This window comes from Nomascus leucogenys, chromosome 1a (assembly GCF_006542625.1).
Source record: "Nomascus leucogenys isolate Asia chromosome 1a, Asia_NLE_v1, whole genome shotgun sequence".
Lineage (NCBI taxonomy): Eukaryota > Metazoa > Chordata > Mammalia > Primates > Hylobatidae > Nomascus > Nomascus leucogenys.
In genome coordinates this window covers 41255658-41277345 of record NC_044381.1, presented here as the reverse complement: position 1 = coordinate 41277345, position 21688 = coordinate 41255658, and the positions used below count along the sequence as shown (strand labels likewise).

The 21688-nt window shown below is 50.5% G+C and overlaps 1 protein-coding gene across 9 annotated transcripts in view; it reads left to right on the top strand.

The window, feature by feature from the left end:
- Nucleotides 1-21688, top strand: part of FGD3 (FYVE, RhoGEF and PH domain containing 3) — a 120686-nt gene that overhangs the window by 29264 nt on the left and 69734 nt on the right. For 2 of the 9 annotated variants that reach the window (XM_030803373.1, XM_030803021.1), the window contains exon 1: nucleotides 18229-18948. The exons of 1 other annotated variant lie outside the window; for it this stretch is intronic. The gene's annotated coding sequence lies outside the window, so the exon portion shown is untranslated. Of the gene's footprint in view, nucleotides 1-1519; nucleotides 2333-2545; nucleotides 2648-10103; nucleotides 10556-11132; nucleotides 11278-18175; nucleotides 18201-18228; nucleotides 18949-20736; nucleotides 20987-21688 lie in introns of those variants that run through there. 6 more of the 9 variants (XM_030803284.1, XM_030803190.1, XM_030803090.1 and 3 more) reach the window with 6 other exon arrangements.

The following is a 21688-nucleotide window of genomic DNA, read 5'->3' as shown; positions in this document are numbered from 1 at the left end:
AGAATAATAATAATAATAAAAAAGAACAAGGGGTCTGGAGGGTCTTGGGTCCACATGCTCTGGGTGGTATGTGGTGTCCTGGGTTTGCGGGAATTTCTCCATCCCTCTGTAAGACAGGCATATGGGAGTGTAAAAATGAGCCATTGTTCATGGTGCCTTGAGACTATCTGGGCAGAGTGGGGTCTGTGGCTCAGGGCTCAGTGAGAGAGAGGTGCCCGTCGGAGAAGGGAAAAAGCGCTTGATTGCTGATTTCCACCCATGTCTACCTCCTGTCAGGGACTGCAAGGGCAGAGAGTAGAGAAGCACCAGCAAAGAACTGGCTGGGACCTAGGAAGGACTGGGTGGGAAGAATCCCATGGCCATAGGAGAACATTTATTAAAAGCAAAAATGTTGCAATATGTTGCAGGGTGAGAAAAACACACCTAAAATAACAGGCCTGGTAGAGTCTGATTAAAAAATAAAAAGCACATGTAAATACTGGAGTAGTAGAATGGTACCAGCTGGCATGAACAGAGCAATGAGCGGGAGCTGGGCCATGTGTGCATTTGTGTCCTGTGGAATTCTCTGGCAATGCCGAAGGAGGCCCGGCTAGATGTAAAATATGTCCACTTTACAGCTGAGGGTAACAAGGCCCCTCACTTGAGGTGTGGGCCGAGGCTCGGACCTCGGTTTTGGCACTTAGGGACGTCCTTTTCCTTCAAAATGTTTTCTCTTCATTGCTTTTTTTTTTTTTTTAGGCAGAATCTCTCTGTCACCCAGGCTGGATGGAGTGCAGTGGTGCAATCTCGGCTCACTGCAACCTCTGCCTCCTGGGTTCAAGTGATTTGAATGTCATACACATACTGCTGAGACCAGCTCTGTCCATGAGACCCTAACCCAGCAGCGCTAGAGGAATTAAAGACACACACACAGAAATATAAAGTGTGGAGTGGGAAATCAGGGGTCTCACAGCCTTCAGAGCTGAAAGCCTTGAACAGAGATTTACCCACATGTTTACTGACAGCAAGCCAGTGATAAGCATTGTTTCTATAGATTATAGATTAACTAAAAGTATTCCTTATAGGAAATAAAGGAATGGATAGTTATCTGCAGCAGGAGCATGTCCTTAAGGCACAGATCGCTCATGCTGTTGTTTGTGGTTTAAGAATGCCTTTAAGCGGTTTTCTGCCCCAGGTGGGCCAGGTGTTCCTTGCCCTCATTCCGGTAAACCCACAACCTTCAGCATGGGCATCATGGCCATCATGAACATCACAGTGTGGCAGAGATTTTGTTTATGGCCAGTCTTGGGGCCAGTTTATAGCCTGATTTGGGGGCCTATTCCCAACACATACCACAACACAACACGCACCACATAAACCATACACTCACCATGCATACAACACACACTACGCATTGCACACACACCCCCATATCACACACACAACACACATGCTACATACACAACACAACACATACCACACCACACAAAAACCACAAAACAAGCCATACACACATCACATCCCACATACAACACATACACACAACACAACACACACCACAAAGCGCATTACACATACCATACATCAGATACACCATACACAGCCTGCCACACCCACACACACCACATATACATGCCACACCCTGCACACACACCACACACAAAGTATGCACAGCACACACACACGCACATGCACGCACAGCCTCTGCACCAAGACCTCTTTAAGCAAGTGCCTATTTCCCACCCTACCCTCTCTAAGCCTCGAAGAAAGTGCTCACACCTGAAAAGGGGTTTCCTTGTGGTGAAGGAGCAAAGAAAGTTCCTGCTGCCCCAGGACCCTCTAGAAAATCTGGCAGAGGTGATAGCTCCGGGCAGAAGTGTCAGGAAAAATAAACAGTATTTCCCCCTTGGCCTGAGGGACCCGCTCCGCCCGCAGCTCCCAGCCCTTGTTGTCATGGAGAGCGGCCTGTGCACCCGGGCCGGCGCCCCTAGCCCTCCCACTGGCTCTCCGCAGGCGGCTTTGTCAGGGCTCAGAGCGTCCCTGCAGCTGCGGGGAGAGGAGGAGACGGGGCGGCTGCCTGTGGGTGCCGCGGACCTTCGGGGCGGGCCGGGGAGGCGGGACCGCTCCTCAGAACCCCAGGGGCTTCAGTCCTGGGCTGATTGGCGCGGGAAGCACAGCCCGGCCCTCCAGGTCCCCAAGGAGACGCCAGCCTCCTGCTGCCCACTGTGAGCGACCTCCCTGGGGCTCCTCTGGAAGCGGCTCCCGCAAGCGTCGAGTTTGCCTGTGCGGAGCTGGGGGAGCCTCCGGCTTTCCTGTTTGCTTTGTAAATGATTTTCGTCCCCAGAGGAAGGCGGTGAGTAGGTTACATTGGAAAAGGTGGAGATTTTCGCTTGTTTCAGGTGGCTTTGAGATCCTGTGTGGGCTCATTTTTCTGAGTGTCCGGGGCTGAGCAGGGCTTCTGCAGGGGGTCAGCTGGCGGGACCCTTCTGCAGAATGAGGAGGTGACTGCCTGGTGTATAGTTTGAAGAGGGGTTTTAATCAGCTTTCTGCCCGCTCCTGAGCACAGCCCAGTGGAGACTGAGCTAAAGAAGACCACCTTGGCAGTCCTCGCGGTGGGTCTTGGGGCCCCCGGCTCTGGAACAGGATTCTCCAGGATACCTACTGAATGGTAAGTGCTGGGCTGGACTGTGATGAGACCTGTTTTGTTTCTGGACTTCTCCACCCTTCCCCATTCTTCCCATTTCTTTTCAAATGGATGGGAAAGGAAAATAGCCTGCTTGAAAAAAAGAACACATGTCATTGCCTGGGCGATTGCCATGGCAACGGAGACCCCATGTCGGATGCTGGGATTGTCTTTTCTTTTTGTTACTTTACTCTTGCCACTCAGCATTTCCCCTAAGTGTCACCTCTTGTAAGGGAGAATATAAAACCAGGGTGAAAGCGGGTGCTTTGGCACTGCTAGGCAGAAGTTTGAGGTTCATTAAGACCTCCAGTTCTTCAGATAGACATGGGCGGAAAGAGGCCGCAAGGCTGGCCGTGCCCCTTTTTGTAGTTCGTGCCTCTGGTCCTTGGGGATCCAGGTTGTCCCAGCTCTTTGACTGCGTGTTTCCTATGCTCTGTGTCTGTGAATTAGGGCAGTTAGAATGTTGTCATTTTCTGGGATGGCTGGGAAATACAGGTATCATTGCCTAAAATCAGTTTGAGGTGTAAACAATGAGTGCTTGTGTTTGTGTTGCATCTTTGTATGTGTGTGCACAGGATTTAATGTTGTGAACTATTAGGATGACAGCAAACTCCAGCCCCAGTGAGGTTGACCCTCTTTTTCATATTGTGCAGAAAGGTTAAACATTTCTCAGCAGCAGGGAAACCTGGCTGCTTTCTGGTCGCTGCCCATGGCTCTTCTTCCCAGGCCCTTGTGTTGGGGCAGGGGGTGGTCAGCTGAAGGCCAGCTGGCTTTGGACACAACGCCTTCTCTGTGTTGTGCCCAGGGTCCCAGCTCATTCACTGAGAGTTAGCGGCTCACATCATCTGTTCTGGGATTGGGCTGTGTCCCAAGTGCCCCTCCTCATCCTCAAACCTCAGGACTCACTGGGCAGAGGTTGGGCTGGGACTGGAGGCCTCAGTTTCCTTATCTGCAAAATGAGGGTTATGACAGCTCATCCCTTGGGCCTTTAGTTGGGCTCCTAGGGGACTGCGGGCTTCTCCAAGCCCATCGTGGTACTGGATTTTCTCTGGACACTCCAGAGAGGGAGTCACACATGATCTGGGGGAGGTCAGAGCAGGATACATCCTCCTGTCACCATGGAGCACATGTGCTGAGGGACTGGTGCCTGGAAAGGGGAGCAGTGTGGAAGGAAATCTGGCCTCATCCCGTGGACCAGTGCCTCAGTTTCTCCATTATTAATGGTGTTATGTGTCACCCACTGGTGGCTCGCTGTTGGGTGAAAGAGCTGAGGACTGCATTTTTGCTGTGTGTGACCTGTACGGAAGCCTGTCATCCATGACAGTGTCTGACAAGCGCCTGCCAGTCTGCAGCAGGGCATCCATCCACTCTGGCTATGGGGAGATGTGGGCCCATTTCCCCATCATCCCTGCGTGTCCCTTCCCAAGCTCATGAGCAACAGTGCTGACTCAGTCCTGCAGCGTCAGTTCAGTCTTGGGGTGTCCTCATTCTCCAGGACATCCCAACAAGGGATATCCAGCATCCCTGCTTGAGGGTCCCACCCTCAGGGACAGGATGGGTTTGGGTGGTAGCCATAGCTCCGCAGTCTCAGGTTGCCCAGGGCCACCAGGCAGCGGCTCTTGGCCCTGAGTGTATCTGTGTGGTCCAAGAAGAGGCGAGGTGCTCGTGTGTGCAGAAATGTGCCAGGAAGGACAGGGGAGACTCAGGCTTCCTCCACAGCACCCCTGTTCGAGTGTGCCAGTGAGGGGCGGGGCTCCCTTCTCCCACCACAACCCTCTGAGGAGCTCTCCCTGTCCTGCTGGCCAAGAAGCCCTGTGCCCACCAGCAGAGGCTCAACTAACCAACCAACCAACCAACCGACCAACAGCTGACCAACTAACCAACCAGCTAATTCATCAACTCCCTTTCTCTTCTCTGTTTTCTCCTTTTCCTCCTACCCCCTTCTTTTCCTCCCTTCCTTCCTCCCTCCCTTCTTTCCTTCCTCTTTTTTTTTTCTTTTTCTCCTCCCTTCATCTGTTCACCGTTATTCCAGGAAGGATCTGGTTCAGCATAGAGTGCAAAGGATAAAAAGAAGCAGATGGGGCCGGGCACAGTGGCTCATGCCTGTAATCCCAGCACTTTGGGAGGCCGAGGCGGGTGGATCACCTGAGGTCAAGAGATGGAGACCATCCTGGCTAACACGGTGAAACCCCGCCTCTACTAAAAATACAAAAAATTAGCCAGGCGTGGTGGCGGGTGCTTGTAGTCCCAGCTACTTGGGAGGCTGAGGCAGGAGAATGGCTTGAACCCAGGAGGCAGAGGTTGCAGTGAGCCGAGATCGGGCCACTACACATTCCAGCCTGGGTGACAGAGCAAGATTCCATCTCAAAAAAAAAAAAAAAAAAAAGCATATGGGTAAAAAATACGAGCAGGAAGAGCAGGTTGGATTTGCCAGACAGAACTTGTCATGGGGATGACGAAGTCTGAGGACACTGCAGAGGTTCTAGCCCCATGCGGCTTGGCAGTCCCTGCTCACAGAGGCCAGGACTGTTCCGTGTGGATTCTGGACTTGGACCAAAACTCCTGGGTCCCTGACTGATGATGGGGAAAGAAGGGGGAAGGAGGGGTTCATTCAAGGTTGGCAAATGTAGCCCGAGTCCCTTCTGACCCCTGGTAGGGCCCTCATGAACTGTGGAGGCTGTGGTAGTCTGTGGCTAGGGCGCCTGGTGACATTTCGTCTAAGGAATTAAATCCAGATGCAGATGAGTCCACCCAGGAGGGATCTGTGGATGACAGCCCCTAAGTGACCTGGGGACAGCTCAGGGACAGTGCTGCCCTTTCTGCCTAGGCAGATGGAAATGGAACCAGGGTCCATGTTGTGCCACATCCCCTGCGTCCAGCACTGGAGCTTGGCTTCTCCCCGAGATCTGGCTGCCCCTGGCCTGCTCGGGCCCTGAGGAGAAAGAGGAGAGGCAAGGGTGCCTAGGAGAAAGGTGGTAGAGGTGGAGGGAGCCCTGCAGGCTGAGGGTTGTGGCCAGGGGCTGCTGAGACACCAGGTTGCTCTGGGGGTCCCACTCTAGGTCTAGTGTGTTCATGAGGGAATTCCAACAGGCCTTTTAGGAATGTGGGGCTTTTAGAAGGAAAATGGTATATAGCATACTAATATGTGCTTGCTGAATGAATACATGAAGAAGGCCTTTTATTTTTCTAGTTACTGATACCCAGTAATTCTAAGTATTCCTAGCTTGTCTTCTCTGGGTAAATTATTTTGCTTCTCAGAATATGCCAGCTAGACACAACCCATAAGTAGAATTTTTCATTGAAATGTGTCTTACATGGAACTTGTAACTTCCTAAAATAAAGTTGTATAGCCGAACAGGATGGCTCACGCCTATAATCCCAACACTTTGAGAGGCCGAGGTGCGTGGATGGCTTGAGCCCAGGAGTTCAAGACCAGGCTGGGCAACATGGTGAAACCCTTCTCTGCAAAAAATACACAAATAAGCCAGGTGTGGTGGCATGTGCCTGTAGTCCCAGCTACTCGGGAGACTGAGGTGGGAGGATTGCTTGAACCCAGAGGTTGAGGCTGCAGTGAGCTGTGATTGTGCCACTGCACTCTAGCATGGGTGACAGAGCGAGACCCTGTCTCAAAAAAATTAATTAATTAATGAAAGTTGTATAGATTTTGCCAGATGTAGGGTTGTATCTGAGCACGCTCATGTTCTTGGTCCTTGAAACACTGGTGCCTGAAGGATTCATGTAGCTGTGGAGGTGGTAAACTGAACGAATAAAACTGCTGGTCTTTGACCATGCAAAGTAGGTGCAAAGTAGGCTTGGGGGATCCCAGTCAGAAGACCCTGACTTTACGGTTGCAGAGAGGATGCCCCTGTCCCCCAGTTCCAGGGCAGACAAAATCTGAGGGTCTAAGATCTTCAGTGGCAAAAGGGGCATCTGGTTCTTTGACCCTTTCCCTGATCTTGCTTTTAAACACGTTCCAAAATATTTTGTCTGCAAAACAAACTATGCTGCATAAGGAATAATTCGTGGCCCTAATTCATCCATTAGAGACCACACTTGACTCCCCAAGGGCTTCTTAATATCCCTGGTTTCCAGCTCATGTGAGTCAATGCAGGGGGTGACCAGAGCACATCTCTGTTTATTTTCAAGTATGCAAAGGATATACACACATATCATTGTTGAAAATCAAAATTTTTTTTTTTTTGGAGATGGAGTCTTGCTCTGTCGCCCGGGCTGGAGTGCAATGGCACGATCTTAGCTCACTGCAAGCTCTGCCTCCTGGCTCCACCCCATTCTCCTGCCTCAACCTCCCAAGTAACTGGGACTACAGAAACCCACCACCACGCCCGGCTAATTTTTTGTATTTTTTAGTAGAGACAGGGTTTCACTGTGTTAGCCAGGATGGTCTTGAGCTCCTGACCTCATGATCCACCTGCCTCGGCCTCCCAAAGTGCTGGGATTACAGGCGTGAGCCACCGCGCCCAGCCCGAAAATCAAACTGTTTTAAAGCTGAAGGCCCCCCCACCCCATCCTCTACCCTCCAGTCCTAAGGCCCTCCTTAACATTATGAAGGTTGAGCAAGTGTGGCTCAAATCTCTCCCTCCTTCCCCCTCTTTCTCCTTCTCTTCCTTCCTCACTCCCTCCCTTCTTTCTCTCTTTCCTTCTTTCTCTCCTTCCTTCCTTTTCTCTTTCCTTCTCTTTTTTCCTCCTTCCTTCCTTCTTTCCTTTTTTTCTTTTTTAGGATAGGGCTGCCGTGATCACCCTTAGGTGCCTCCAATTCTAAGGTTTCTGATTACTTCCTTCCCCCAGGTCCCCCAGCTCAGCATCTGCCCTTAAAGGAAACATAAATAAACATGTGCTGTTGCATTCTGAATAGCCTCTGGTTGATCAGGAGCTTAGACTAAGGACTGAATAGTAAAGGGTGGATCCAAGAGATGGTGAGAATACCGCTTGGCAGCATGTGATGTCTGGATTGGACATGGAGTGCATAGGAAGGGACCCGCACCTCCCTGGGCATATGAGTGTTTCTGGTTGATGCTGTGCAGCTGCCCCATAACAATGCTGGAATTATCCTTTATTCAGGGCCTGATTGAGTGGGGGTGTGGCCACCCCTTTATTGCCTTATTTTTTAATGTATATCATTCTCTATTTACACATTGATAATTTTTTCCTACAGGGTAAAAAAAAAATGCACCAGACGCAGCACTTTTATGTAAGTATAGACACATCAGGGCTCTTTGTTAAGGATAAGAAACAATCGCTTCCACTTCAGGCTCTAATGTTATCATAGCCAACTGCCAGAGCCACTCTGTAATTACGTCTCCTGAATGGAAAGCTCTCAAAATGCCACTTGGTCTCAAGAGTTTGAAGCTGGGATTGCCTCTCCACTTTGGCCAAGATGACTAAAGCATTACATATTTTTAAAGCAACTTTTAAGAAATGAGATATAGTGAGTGATGACTAGCCAGCTCCTCGCTGCTCACACTGTAGCATTTTACACGCATTTTCTCAGGGAGCCCCCAGGAACTCGGTGTCCAGGGTTATTTTCCCTGTGTTGGGGTGAAGGGGCTCACGCAATGTCACCTGCACACGGGTCTCACAGTTTCAGATCTGGGCTTGTCCACTCTCCCAGCTGCCTGCCTGGGAGGAAGGCAGGTAAAGTTAAGGGCAGTGCCAAGGTTTAGGAAATATTGTCTGCCTTTGGACCAAATGTAATTTCAGTTTAAAGTAACCTAGAAAATGTTTTGCAAAAAATGTGTTTTCAGAAAGCAGAATTACACTCAGTATCCCTTCTTTTTTTGGTTTCTCAACCACATCTTTCATTAGAGAGATTTAGGACAGCTAAGTAGAAATTAAATTTTCCATATGTAAACAGACATGGAGACAGCTGGCTTTCACTGTGCAATAGTTCCCTTCTGGGACTCTCCAATGAGCAATGAGCAGCTTCGATTCTCGTATTTTTAAACAGATTGGCTTTCCTCCCAACTGCAAATATAGTGTTCTATGTGGAAATTTATATGTTACTGAGAAGCATCAAGAAGCAAATGAAAATTCCCAGAAGCTCACCACCCAGAAACGGTCATTCTCAGGTTTTCACACAGCCTCTCTGGGGGAGCTTTCATTTCCTTGGGTCTTGTCTATTGTTAGGTCACATGTTGAGTAGGATTTGTCTTGGAGCCTGAACACTGACAAAGGTGCACCAACCCCAGACCCCATCCAAAGCCACACAGGAGTGACTACTCTGGTCCCACCCACTTCCTGCCCTGGCTAGTGTGGTATTTTTGTGGCTTTCCCCTGTCTTGTCAAAAGAATGAGAGTAACTCAACATGGGCACTTTGTCCAATCCTTGGGTCTCAAGGGTTCTGGGAAGGATCCAAGACCTGTGGTTCTCGGTTCCCAAAAGCAGGCAGGTGATTGGAGAAGCAGCCGGGCTCTGAGTCCTGTGCCCGTGTGGCCCAAGTGACTGGCTGTGACCCTAATAAGCAGAAGGGCAGGGGCCGGGGTCACCTTGCACAGGAGGAGTGGCAGCCATGAGGGTCTCTGCAGGGTCCTTCCTCAGGGGCCATCTCCTGAGCCTGCCGAGTATTCTTGTGTCCTAGGAGCCGCTCAGCAAATGGTTGTTGACTGACTGATGGCACTTTGGCCTCTCTGAACCTCAGTGTCCTGGTCATTGAATGGAACTCTTACTTCCAAGCTCTTTATTCCCCTGAGCCCCGGCCCCCTGGTTCCCCTTTGTCCTGAACCTTGGGCTGTGTCCTAGAGACCAGCCACCTCAGCTGCATCTTGTTAGGCTCTGAGTGTCGTGGCCTTGACATTTCCTCCACCTCTCTGAACCACAGCTTTGTCTTCTGGAAAAGGAGACATGAGAGGATGCTTGGAGCATCGTTGCCTGCATTCATGGAACTCACAGTCTGCCTAGAGAATGATGACAATATGGTGTCTATGTGTCCGAGAGCCAGCTGCACCCAGAAGGAAGCTCTAAAGCTGGTGTGGCCAGGTGGCCAAGGAGCAGAGGGAACAGACGTGAGAGGCAGGGCCCGTGAGGGAAGGGAGAGGTGCTCTCAATCATTGTAGAGGCGGGGAATGAGGCTGGGAGGCTGCAAGGGCCAGGTTCCAGCCGGGCCAACTCTGAGATGATGCTGAGGATTCCAGCTTTACTGTGAGTCACTTGTCGGCTCACTGTTTCTCTTAAGAGGCAAGGGATGGCCAGGCACGGTGGCTCACGCCTGTAATCCCAGCAGTTTGGGAGGCTGAGGTGGGCGGATCACCTGAGGTCAGGAGTTCGAGACCAGCCTGACCAACATGGAGAAACCCCATCTCTACTAAAAAAAATACAAAATTAACCAGGCATGGTTAATTACAGGTGCATGCCTGTAATCCCAGCTACCCGGGAGGCTGAGGCAGCCTGGGCAACGAGAGCAAAGCTCCCTCTAAAAAAAAGAAATTAAAAAAATAAAAATAAAAAAAAGTAGAGCCAAGAGATGCCACTAGCTGGTTGTTTAATTAAACTTTTTAGTTTGAAATGACTGTATAGACACATAAGAGATAATGCAGAGATACCATGGGCCTTTACCCAGGATTCCCCAGTGGTAACAGCTTGCAAAATGATATAGGACCATATCATAGCTCGGACCTTGACACTGGTACAGTCAAGACACAGAGCAGCACCAGCACAGGGAGCCTCCTGTGGCCCTTTGATGTCCACCTGCTCCCTGCCTGCCCCTGACAACAGCCAATCTGTTCTCTGTTTCTACAGTTTTGTCATTTTGAGAATGTTACATAAATGGAGTCATATAGCATGTAACCTTTTGAAATTATCTTTATTCCACCAGCATAATCCCTTGGGATTCATCTAAGGGAATTCATGCAGGGGAGTCATCACACATCTAGGCTGCTGTGTGTGTCAATAGTGTTTCCTTGTTATTGCTGAGTGCTGTTGTGTGGCATGGATGTACCACAGTTAATGTGTAAATGGCAACATAGTTTTCATTTCCGTGTCTGCATGTTCATTGCCAGTATATACAAATTAAAGTGATTTTTGTGACTTGATTTTGTATCCCTGACCTTGCTAAATTCACATACTAGTTCTGGGAGTTTTGTTTGTTTGTTTGTTTGTTTGTTTTCGCTTCTTGGCATTTTCTTTGTAGACAATCATGTCATCTGCAAACATGGACAATTTTATTTCTTCCTTTCTGCTCAGCATGCATTTTCGTTTCTGTTCTTGTTTTATTGCACTGGCTAGAACCTTCTCCACTATGTTGAATAAGAGTGGTGACAGCAGGCATCCTTGCCTTGTTCTCACTTTGAGGGACTATTATGGGCCTGACTATGTCCCTGCAAAACACATGTTAAAGCCCTAATCCCCAGTACCTCCGAATGTAACTGGGTTGGAGACAGGGCCTTTAAAGAGGTAACGAAGTTAAAATGAGGTGCTGAGAGTGGGTGCTGATCTGTCATGACTGGTGTCCAATAGGAAGAGCTGAGGACTCACAGAGGGACAACCACGTGAGGACACAGGGAGATGATGGCTGCCTACAAGCCAGGGAGAGAGGCCTCAGGAGAAGCCAACCCTGCCAACACCTTGATCTCAGAGTTCCAGCCTCCTGGAATGTAAGAAAGTAAATTTTTGACTTTTCAGCCACCTAGCCAGTGGGACTTTGTTATAGCAACCATGATAAACTAAGACACTGCCCTCCAGAGTGCCACAGGGCACCTCTGTTCTGACTTCAGAAACTAGTTCTGCCTGTCTTTGAACTTCATCTAACAGTCTTTTTTGTGTCTGGCTTTGAGATCCATCCATATAAGTGCTTTTTTTTTTTCCAAGATAGAGCCTTGCTCTGTCTCCCAGTCTGGAGTGCAGTGGTGCAATGATAGCTCACTGCAACCTTGACCTCCGGGGCTCAAGCAATCTCCTGCCTCAGCCTGTGAGTAGTTGGGACTACAGGCACATGCCACCATACCCAGCTCTACATCATTGTTATATCAGTGGCTTACTCCTTTTTATTGCTGAATCCTGTTCCATCCATATAATGGCTGCACCACACTTTGCTTATTACACATGCTCCAGTTGTTAGACACTTGAGGTTGTTTCCAGCTTTGAGTTATGAATATAGCTGCTCTGCACATTTGTGTACAGGTCTTTGTGTGGACAGATGTTTTCTTTTCTCTTGGGTAGATACCTAGAAGTGCAATTGCTGTGTCATAGAGAAGTGTATATTTAACTTTGTGAGGAAATGCCAAACAGTTTTCCAAAGTGGTTGTACAATTTTCTGCTTCCACCAGCATGAGAGTTTCGCAGAGTTACGTTTGCTCCACATCCTTGCCAGCAGGTGGCATTGTCAGTCTTTTTCACTGTAGCCATTCAGCTGGGGCTGTAATCATTCCTGTGGTTTTTAATTTCCCTGGTGGCAGGCAGTGTTGCCCACCAGCTCATATACTTATTGTCTGTTTAGGTAACTTAAGTCAAATATATGTTCCAGTTTTTTTTCTTATTTTAAAAATGGAATCGTTTGTCTTTTTTTTTTTTCATTGATTTGCAGGAATCTTTATGTATTCTGGACACAAATATTTTATCAGATATATGTATTGCAAATGTTTTCTCTCCCAATCTGTGATTTGTCTTTGAAATTTTTTTTCTTTTCTTTTTTCTTTTTTCTTTTTTTATTTTTTTTTGAGACAGAGTCTCGCTCTGTTGCCCAGGCTGGAGTGCAGCAGTAGCATGATCTCTGCTCACTGCAGCCTCCACTTCCCAGGTTCAAGTGATTCTCCTGCCTCAGCCTCCAGAGTAGTTGGGAGTACAGGCTTGAACCACTATGCCCGGCTAATTTTTGTATTTTTGTAGAGATGAAGTTTCACTATGTGGGCCAGCCTGGTCTTGAACTTCTGACCTCAGGTGATCTGCCCACCTCAGCCTCCCAAAGTAGTGGGATTACAGGCATGAGCCACTGCACCCTGCTGCCTTTGAAATTTTTTTAAAAGATTTAATTTTTTTTTTTTTTTTTTGAGACAGGGTCTCATTCTGTCACCCAGGCTGGAGTGCAGTGGCATGATCTCGGCTCACTGCAACCTCCACCTCCTGGGTTCAAGTGATTCTCCTGCCTCAGCCTCTTGAGTACCTGGGATTACAGGTGCACACCACCATGCCCAGGTAATTTTTGTATTTTTAGTAGAGACAGGGTTTCTCTATGTTGGCCAGGCTGGTCTCCAACTCCTGACTTCAGGTGACCCACCCTCCTTGGCCTTCCAAAGTACTGAGATTACAGGCATGAGCCACCATGCCCTGCCTTAAAGACTTAATTTTTTTATAGCAGTTTTACATTCACAGTAAAATTGAGAGGAAGGTACAGAGATTTCCCATATATTCCCTGACCCCACACATTCAGAGACACTGCCTTTATCAACATCCTCCCCAGAGGAGACATTTGTTACAATTGATGAGCCTGCATTGACACATCATCACTCAGAGTCCATATGTGGCCGGCCTTTTTATGTTCCTAATGGTGCCTTTCGATAAGCAGAAGTTTTCTATGTTGATGAAACATATCTTCAGGTTGAAGAAGTTGTTTACCAAGTTTTTTGTGTGTGTGGCTTAGTGCGTTTTATACCCTAAGAAATCATTACCAACCTCAAATTCATGAATATTTTCACCTATGTGTTTTTAGAAGCTTTACAGTTTTAGCATTCACAATTAAGGTTTGGATTCATTTCTAGCTATTTTCCGTGTATAGTATGAGTAAGCAGTCAAGGTTCATTTTTTGGTACGGCTATCTAAATGTTCCATTACTATTTGTTGAAAGGACGTATCTTTCCCTATTGATGTGTACTGGCACCTTCATTGAAAATCAATTGAACAAATGAATGAAAATCTATTAGTTCATTGATTTCCATTGATTTATCCTTATGTTGATACCACATTGTCTTGCTTTTGAAATTTATTTTATTTTATTATTTGTTTAGTTTTGAGATGGAGTCTCGCTCTGTCGCCCAGGCTGTAGTGCAATGGCGCGATCTTGGCTCACTGCAACCTCCGCCTCCCGGGTTCAAGCAATTCTTCTGCCTTAGCCTCTCGAGTAGCTGGGACTACAAGAGCCCGCTGCCATGCCCGGCTAATTTTTTGTATTTTTAGTAGAGACGGGGTTTCACCGTGTTGCCCAGGCTGGTCGCAAACTCCTGACCTCAGGCAATCTGCCCACCTCGGCCTCCCAAAGTGCTGGGATTACATGTGTGAGCCACTGTGCCCAGCCAAAATTTATTGAATTATAGTAATTATTTTATTAATGAAAATAATTACTATAATAAAATTATTTTAGGTAATAAAATATAACTACTATAGTAAGTCTTGAAATAGGGTAATTTGTTGAACTAGTTCTCTGTTGTTGGACCTTCAGCACATCTCTGACATTGGGCAAGGCTCGGTGGCTCATGCCTGTAAATCCCAGCACTTTGCAGGGCTGAGGTAGGAGGATCGCTTGAGCCCAGGAGTTCAAGGTCAGCCTGGGAAACATAGCCAGAGTCCGTCTCTGCAAATAATAAAAACTTAGCCAGGCATAGTGGCACACACCTGTGGTCCCAGATATTCAGGAGGCTGAGATGGGAGGATGCCTCGAGCACAGGAGGTCGAGGCTACAGTGAGTCATGATCGGTCCAGTGCATTTCAGCCTGGGCAACACAGGGAAACTCTGTCTCAAAAAAAAAAAAAATCAGCCCTAATAAGACTGTATTAAATGTCCTTGGTCATTTGTGTGGTTGTTTTGGAAGGTCAATGGCTGAAGCGAGTGTCCCTTATGTCTGCATGTCCTATGTCCTTGTGTCCCCATTCCCCCATGTTTCCAAGACCACACGTCCCCACGTCCCCTGTACCCCCATGCCCTCACTTCTCTATGTCCATGTGGCTCCACATTCCTCATGTGTGCGTGTTCTCATTCCTCATGTCCCCATAACCTCCACATCTCCATATTCTTCATGTCCCCATATCCCTCACGTCCCCGAGTCCCTGTGTTCCCATGTCTCCATATCCCCATGTCTCCATGTCCTCATGCCCCATGTCTCCATATTCTTCATGTCTCCATGTCCCTTTCCCCATTTTCTCATGTCATGTCCCCGTGTCCTCATGTCCTCATGTCCCTATGTCTTCAGGTTCCCACGTCCACTTATCCTCACGTCCCCATGTCTCCATGACCTCCACTTCCCATGCTCTCGTGTCCCAAAATGCCCATATCCTCATGTCCTCTACATCCTGTCATCATGTCCCCATGTCTGCATGTCTCCATATCCCTCGTGTCCCCAAGTCCCCCATCCCCATGTCCTCATTCCCCCATGAGGACTCTTCCTATCCCCACGTCCTCATGTCACCCATAAACCAGCCCAGAGCAGGGTTTGCCTTATGCTGTGTGCTTGGTAAATATGAGCTGCCTTCCTCCTTAAACCTTCCATTCAAAGGCTGCAGAATCACCATGGGTAAGATGGCTTCCCTGAAAAAATGCACCCCAAGTGTCACTACTAGATGTCAGGTGGACACTTTCCCCCACAGCAGATAAACTGGTAGCAACCCTGGGAAGGAATGGGGTGTAACAGCCAGGGCCAGCTGGCTGCCGTAACAGTCCCAGGCTTAGTCATAGTCCAGTGCTGGCAATGGGAGAGTTGTGGAGGCTCTGTTCCTTGCAGTCAGATGGGGAGCACTCACCCACCAGGACAGAGGCCCAGGGAGAGCACTCACCCACCAGGGAAGAGCCCCTAGGCCAGCTGAGAGAAATTAGGCCAGGGGATGCTGAACAGGGTAGAGACCCTGGGCTTCCCTCCTGGTGAGTGGGTGTTCCCCCTTGGCCTCTTTCCTAGTGGGTGATCCCCCTGGGCCTCTCTCCTGGTGGGTGGGCCCTCCACCCAGGCCTCTCTCCTGGTGAGTGGGTGCTCCCCATGGGGCTCTCTCCTGGTGAGTGGGTGCTCCTCCAGGCCTCTCTCCTAGTGGGGTGCTCCCCCTGGGCCTCTCTCCTGGTGGGCGGGCACTCCCCCTAGTTGACAGTTCTCTGCCCATAAACTTTCTCCATCCTGGCCTCTGTGGTCCCACACAGACCCTCTGGGTCCTGGACTTCAGAGCTCCTCTGCCCGGCCATGGCCAGCTTTCCTGGAAGACAGGGCTGGGGGTCCCTGGGACAAAGCAGAAGTCCTGGGGAAACCCCCTTTCTCATCAGAGGCGCCCACCCCTCATGAAGTGAGCCACCTGGGGGAGGATGAACAGCACCCCTGAGGGACAGGCTAAGGGACACTGGAGGCACAGGGCCTTCTCTGCAGAGCCTCTGACTCCACAAAGTTATTCAAGGGCTTTGAGATTGAATAGCACCAATGGATTGTCACTGTGGCCCCCAGCAGCCCTCCGTGGTCACCAGGAGCCCTCCAGGGTAGAGGACTCATTTGAGCCATTGGAACATGAGTGAAATAATTGGTCAGAGAAATTGGAATATGTGTTGATACTTCCTGGTGGTCGCTTCTCCACTGTGGGCTGATCCCACCATTCCCCAACTTCAGGTCATCCCTTGCCCTTTTTCCTGATGAAAATACTACATCACTTTAAAACAACAGGAAACAACTCTTTAGTTTTGATGGGTCAGTATTGGGGTGTGGCTTGGCTATGGCTTGGGGATCTCTCATGAGGCTACAGATAGTGGCTGGGGCTGCAGTGTCATCTGAAGGCCTGACTGAAACTGAGGATCATTTTCAAGGTGACTCATTCACACATCACAAGTTGTTGCTGGCTATTGGCTGGGGGCCTCAGTTCCTCTCTGCATGGGCCTCTCTGCAGGGCTGCTTGAGCATCCTCACAACATGGCAGCGAGCTCCCCCAGAGTGAGTGATTCAGGAAGGAAAGGCAAAAGCTGCAGTGTTATGTATGGCCTGGCCTTGGAAGTCACCTTCATCATTTCTGTAATGTCCTATTGTACAGTAGTGTCCACAGGTCAGCTCTATTCACAGTGGGAGAGGCAGATAACCAGCAGTTGATAATCACTGGGCCACTGGGGGGCTGGCTGCCACAAACATGTTTCTTTTTGAATGATGTCACTCCCAGGTGGAGGCACTACTTCCTCCCACTCACCCCCACCAGGGACGACAGGACACTTGGCCTCAGTTCTACTTTCCAGCCACAAACCCCTCCCCATCCTCTTTTTGTTCCTCAACCCCTCACCTTTCAGGTCATCACAGCCAGCCTGCTGCTGTGCTGCCAGAATTTATCTTGACCTTCTTAGGACAACAGTTGTGTATTCCTAGTGGACCTGGGTTTGTGTCCCTGGTCCTAATGGGACCCTACTGCTGGCCTTCTGGCACAGGGGACATCTGTAGAGGAGAAGGCTGAACCAGGTGGTGGTGGCAGGCACCACTGTCCTTCCTGGCCTGGGCTGGAAGCATCTGGATGGTCCCGGGCTGCCTCCTCAGGGGGCAGGAGCCAAGACTCCAGGGCCCGGGCATTGACAGCACAGCAACGGTGATTCAAATGTCGGTGGCTGGGATCCCTTGAGTACCTACCATGGGCAAAGCCCTCATTTCTCACAAAAACTCCACCACATGCATCCACATTTTCTCCATTTCATGGAGGAAGAATGGAGGCTTCAAGAAGTTCGTCAATGGCTGGGCGTGGTGGCTCATGCCTGTAATCTCAGCACTTTAGGAGGCTGAGGCAGACAGGTCACCTGAGGTCAGGAGTTGAGACCAGCCTGGCTAACATGGTGAAACCCAGTCTCTATTAAAAATACAAAAAATTAGCTGGGCATTGTGGTGGGCACTTATAATCCCAGCTACTCGGAAAGATGAGGCAGTAGAATCTTTGAAACCAGAAGGTGGAGGTTGAAATGAGCTGACTTTGCGCCACTGCACTCCAGCCTGGGCCACAGAGTGAGGCTCCATCTCAAAAAAAAAAAGAAGAAGAAGAAGTTCAGGGATGTGGCTGAGGCCGTAGCACCCATGTGTCTGAGCTCAGGTGACACTGTCCACCCCATCCTTGTCACGGCTGGGTGTAGTTCTGCATCCTTACACAGGGAACTTGGGGACAAAATCCACATCACCTTGGCCTTTAGCTTTTGGGGGGGCGGGCACACCACTGTGTCCCGAGCCTCAGTTTCCCTGTTGTCAGACAGGGATAACCATACGCCACAGGGGCATGAAGGGGCCCGATGAGCAACCATCCACAGGGCACCTGCGGCAGTACCTGGCACAGGGAAACTGAGGCCCAGAGAAATTGCTTTTATTTATTTATTTATTCTTTTATTTTTATTGAGACAGAGTCTCTTTCTGTCCCCCAGGCTGGAGTGCAGTGGTGCAATCTCAGTTCACTGCAACCTCTACCTCTGGGGTTCGAGTGGTCCTCCCGCCTCAGCCTCCCTAGTAGCTGGGATTACAAGCATGCGTCACAACGCCCAGCTGATTTTTTGTATTTTTAGTAGAGACAGGGTTTCACCAAGTTGGCCGGACTGGTCTCAAACTCCTGACCTCAAGTGATCCTCCCTCCTCGGCCTCCCAAAGTGCTGGGATTTCAGGCATGAGCCACCATGCCCAGGTGAGAAATTGCTTTAAAAAAAATGAATTTAAGGCTGGATTAACAAGCATTATTAAAATTGAGTCAGACTTTGCACGCCAAGCCCTTCAGGACCTGGTGTTATTATTTATTGATTCTCTCCCTAAAACAATGAGGGTGCCCTCCTGGTGAGGCTGCTCAGCGGGGCAGGTGCTGGGCCTGTTGGAGCAGCCCTCGTGGGTCAGGTCTCCCAGGAAGCATCTTGAAATATCTGTTTGTGAGGGGCCTCTTCACCTTCTAACTTGTGGCCATTTCATTGTTCCCCACCAAGAGGGTCTGAGGAAGCCTCTGATGGTGTGTTTCTGGGCTCACTCTGGGCTTGTCTGGTCTAGGGCCGGCCCCCTCACTCCCTGCTGGGCCCCTCCTCCCTGAAGATCTACACAGCAGATCTACTCACAAAAGTCCACCCAGCAGAAGCAGGAGGATGGTGGTTGTGGGTCCTCTGTGCGCAGCCCTTTAAACCAGCACGGCTGCCACAGCTGTGAGCCAAGCACCTGGTCAGTGGAGAGCTGTGGATTGCATATTTGTTTGCCAGTGCCCCCGCCACCCTGCAAGTTGCACCTTCTAGAACCAGCGAGCCAAGCTCCTCTCACCCAGCGTAATGATGCGGAAATGCAAATGCACCATCATGTTGTGACCCATATTGCGAAAATTAGAAAAAAGGAAGTTGTGTTTCGCTATTGCACGAAGTTCAGCCCGGAGGAGAAACTCGCTCGCCTTTAGAAGACAGGTGAGTGGGGTTGGTCCTGAGGTGTTGGCCGAGCCCCAAGATCCTAACTGCTTTTGTGGAACTTTGGGGTGGTAGGAACATTCAGGGCAGGAGCCGTTTGAGGGAGACGGATGTTTTCAAGGCAGGAAGTGGCTGTGGTGGCACGGAATGGTGTCTTGTTTTTGTTCTGTTGTCTTTCTCTGGGTTCCTGTAGCATGATGTGTAAGAATTCAGAGTTATTGTGGGCCTTGAATGGCAAGTGTGAAAAGCCTTTGTAAACTGCCGAGTGCTGGGACAGTGTTGCCTATCGTCTAGGGGCGGCTTAGGCTCTCACAAGATGAACGGTGCCTGCCTGTGTCCCCATCGAAGTCTGGCAGGGGCCCGGGTCCAAGGCTGACCAGATGCAGGGAGCCTTTTCCCATCGGCTGGCAGCACACCAGCCAGGGCATCGAGACCACGGCCAGCTCCTCTCATGTCACCCAGGCCTGGGGGTCAGGGGGTAGTGCGAGCCTTCCTCTGCCTGAACAGAGGAGGGTGGTCCCAGACGTGTCCTGGGGGCTAGGCTTTCCCACACAGTGTGGCTCCAGAAGCTTCCTCTGCACTCTGCAGTTTAGATATTAGCAGATGCGGGCCTGCGTAGCATGGGGCTATGAGGAAGGAGTGCTGCGCCCATCAAAGCCTCCTCAGCACCCTGTGCTGTGCCTGGCAGTGTGGGACAGTGGCGGGGCCACCTCAAGAGGTGCATGGACTGATGGAAGGGTCCTAGCGGCAGTGGCAGCACAACCCGATGTCACCGTGATTGTGCCCACTGTGCAGAGGGGGCCCGAGGGGCAGGGGCATGTTCGGGTCACACAGCATGGCCACACTCATCTGTAGAGTGGTGACTGAGTCGTGCCAGGCTCAGTGTAGTTCGGGGCTGGACGTGCTCAGCAGGTGCCGCTGCCATTCAGATCAGTGCTTGCCAATGCCCAGGGCGGGCGCTGGTCAGCCATTCTTGCAGGGGAGGAAACCAAGGCACACAGCTGACTTGCCCTAGGCCCCCCAGCCTGCAAAGTGTCTGACTGAGCCTAGTACAAATCTTCACAACCTGCTCAGTGGCCCCAGAGCTGGGTGGGGCTGGCCGGCTGGATGTGAAAGGGAGGAAGTGGTTTGTCCCCAGCTGGGCTGTTACAGGAGGCCGGAGGAGGCCCCAGTTCCACTCCTCAGGGGGCGGAGGTCTATGTCTACACAAAACCAGCACCACGAAGTGTGCAAGACCCCTTGAAGTGACATCAGGCCGAGTGCCCTGCACACAGAGGCCTGCAGCTGTGTTGTACAGAGGTTAGAGCTGAAATGACCTTTTCTTGAGAAGCCTCACCACTGTCCGAGGACGGGCCTGACCTTCCTGGCCTGTGGCCCTTGAGGACTCCCAGGTTAGTCCCTGGGCTGGAAGAGTGACCTGGGAGTCACTGGTGCATAAGCTGGGAGCTCCCGATGCATCCTCCCCACCTGCCCCGATGGGTCTATCAGGAGCCTGGTTTACAGATAAGGAAACTGAGGCCCCTCAGTAAGGGCAGTGCTGGGCAGGTGTGAAACCTAGACAAGGATGAGACTGGGCTTGTGGAACAAGGAGGCTTGGAGGCAAGCATGTGCCGAAAACAATGAACAAGGACAGGAGGAAGAGCAGCGCCAGGCACTGTGGTGCCTGTCTGTCCCTGGCCCAGGACGACCGTCAGCCTTGGGGACTGAGCCAGTCGGGAAGGAAACAGGTTACGAGGACCTTCATTCATCCCTTACATTTCTCCCCATGTGCTGCCTTCTCTTCTACAGATATTGTGGGTCCTGGTAGGTGACAAGGGGCCCATTGTCTGAGGAGGGAGACAGGGACATGAGCCTACCGAGGTTGGATCTGGCTGGCTGCAAGGACAGTGCAGGGCAGGCTCTGTGTGAAATGGGTGTAGCCACGTCTGGGTCTGGAGACAAGCTGCCTGCTGCCTAGTGACACGAACCTGTGCCCATGGTGCCTCTGTCCCCACACATGAGCTTCCCCACTCCCTCCTTCTGAGCTTGCCGCCTCCCGGTGAGTGTCCCTAGTCTCAGGAAAGTAGTCCAAAGGCAAATGGTTGCTGCATTTCCCCGAAAGCAAGTATTGAACTCCTAACAATAATCCCAGCCCTCCAGAACAGGGCCCCCTGCTCTGTGCCACAAGGTGTGCTGTCCCCCAGCCCCACCCTCCAGGTGGGGCACCACAGACTCAGGCCTGGAGGCTGCACCCGTGGGCCCTGCCCGGGGCCCACCCCACCTGGGAGTCTGTATGAGGCCTCTGCCCAGGGTGCCAGTCTTCTGAGGAGCAGTGGTGGCTGTGCATGTGGACCAAGGAAGGAGGGCAAGAGTGCGTGAATGGGGGCTGAGCTCTGCAGTCTCAGAAAGGGATACTAACGATCCCGCCTCCCCTGGACATCCCCAGCTGGGCAGGGAGGTTGACAAGGAGGCTGGCCTGGTGCAGGGCCTTGCCCTTCACACCTTGTCATTTTGGTGCAAATTCAAAAAACTTCTCATAAGAATCTTCTGCATACCTTTAAAAAAGTTTTCTTTTTAAAAATGGCAGTAAAATACACATAACCTAAAACACAGCACCTTCATCTTTTTTTTTTTTGGGATGGAGTCTCACTCTGTCTCCCAGGCTGGGGTGCAATGGAGCCATCTCGGCTCAGTGCAACCTCCGTCTCCCGGGTTCAAGTGATTCTTCTGCTTCAGCCTCCCAAGTAGCTGGGATTACAGG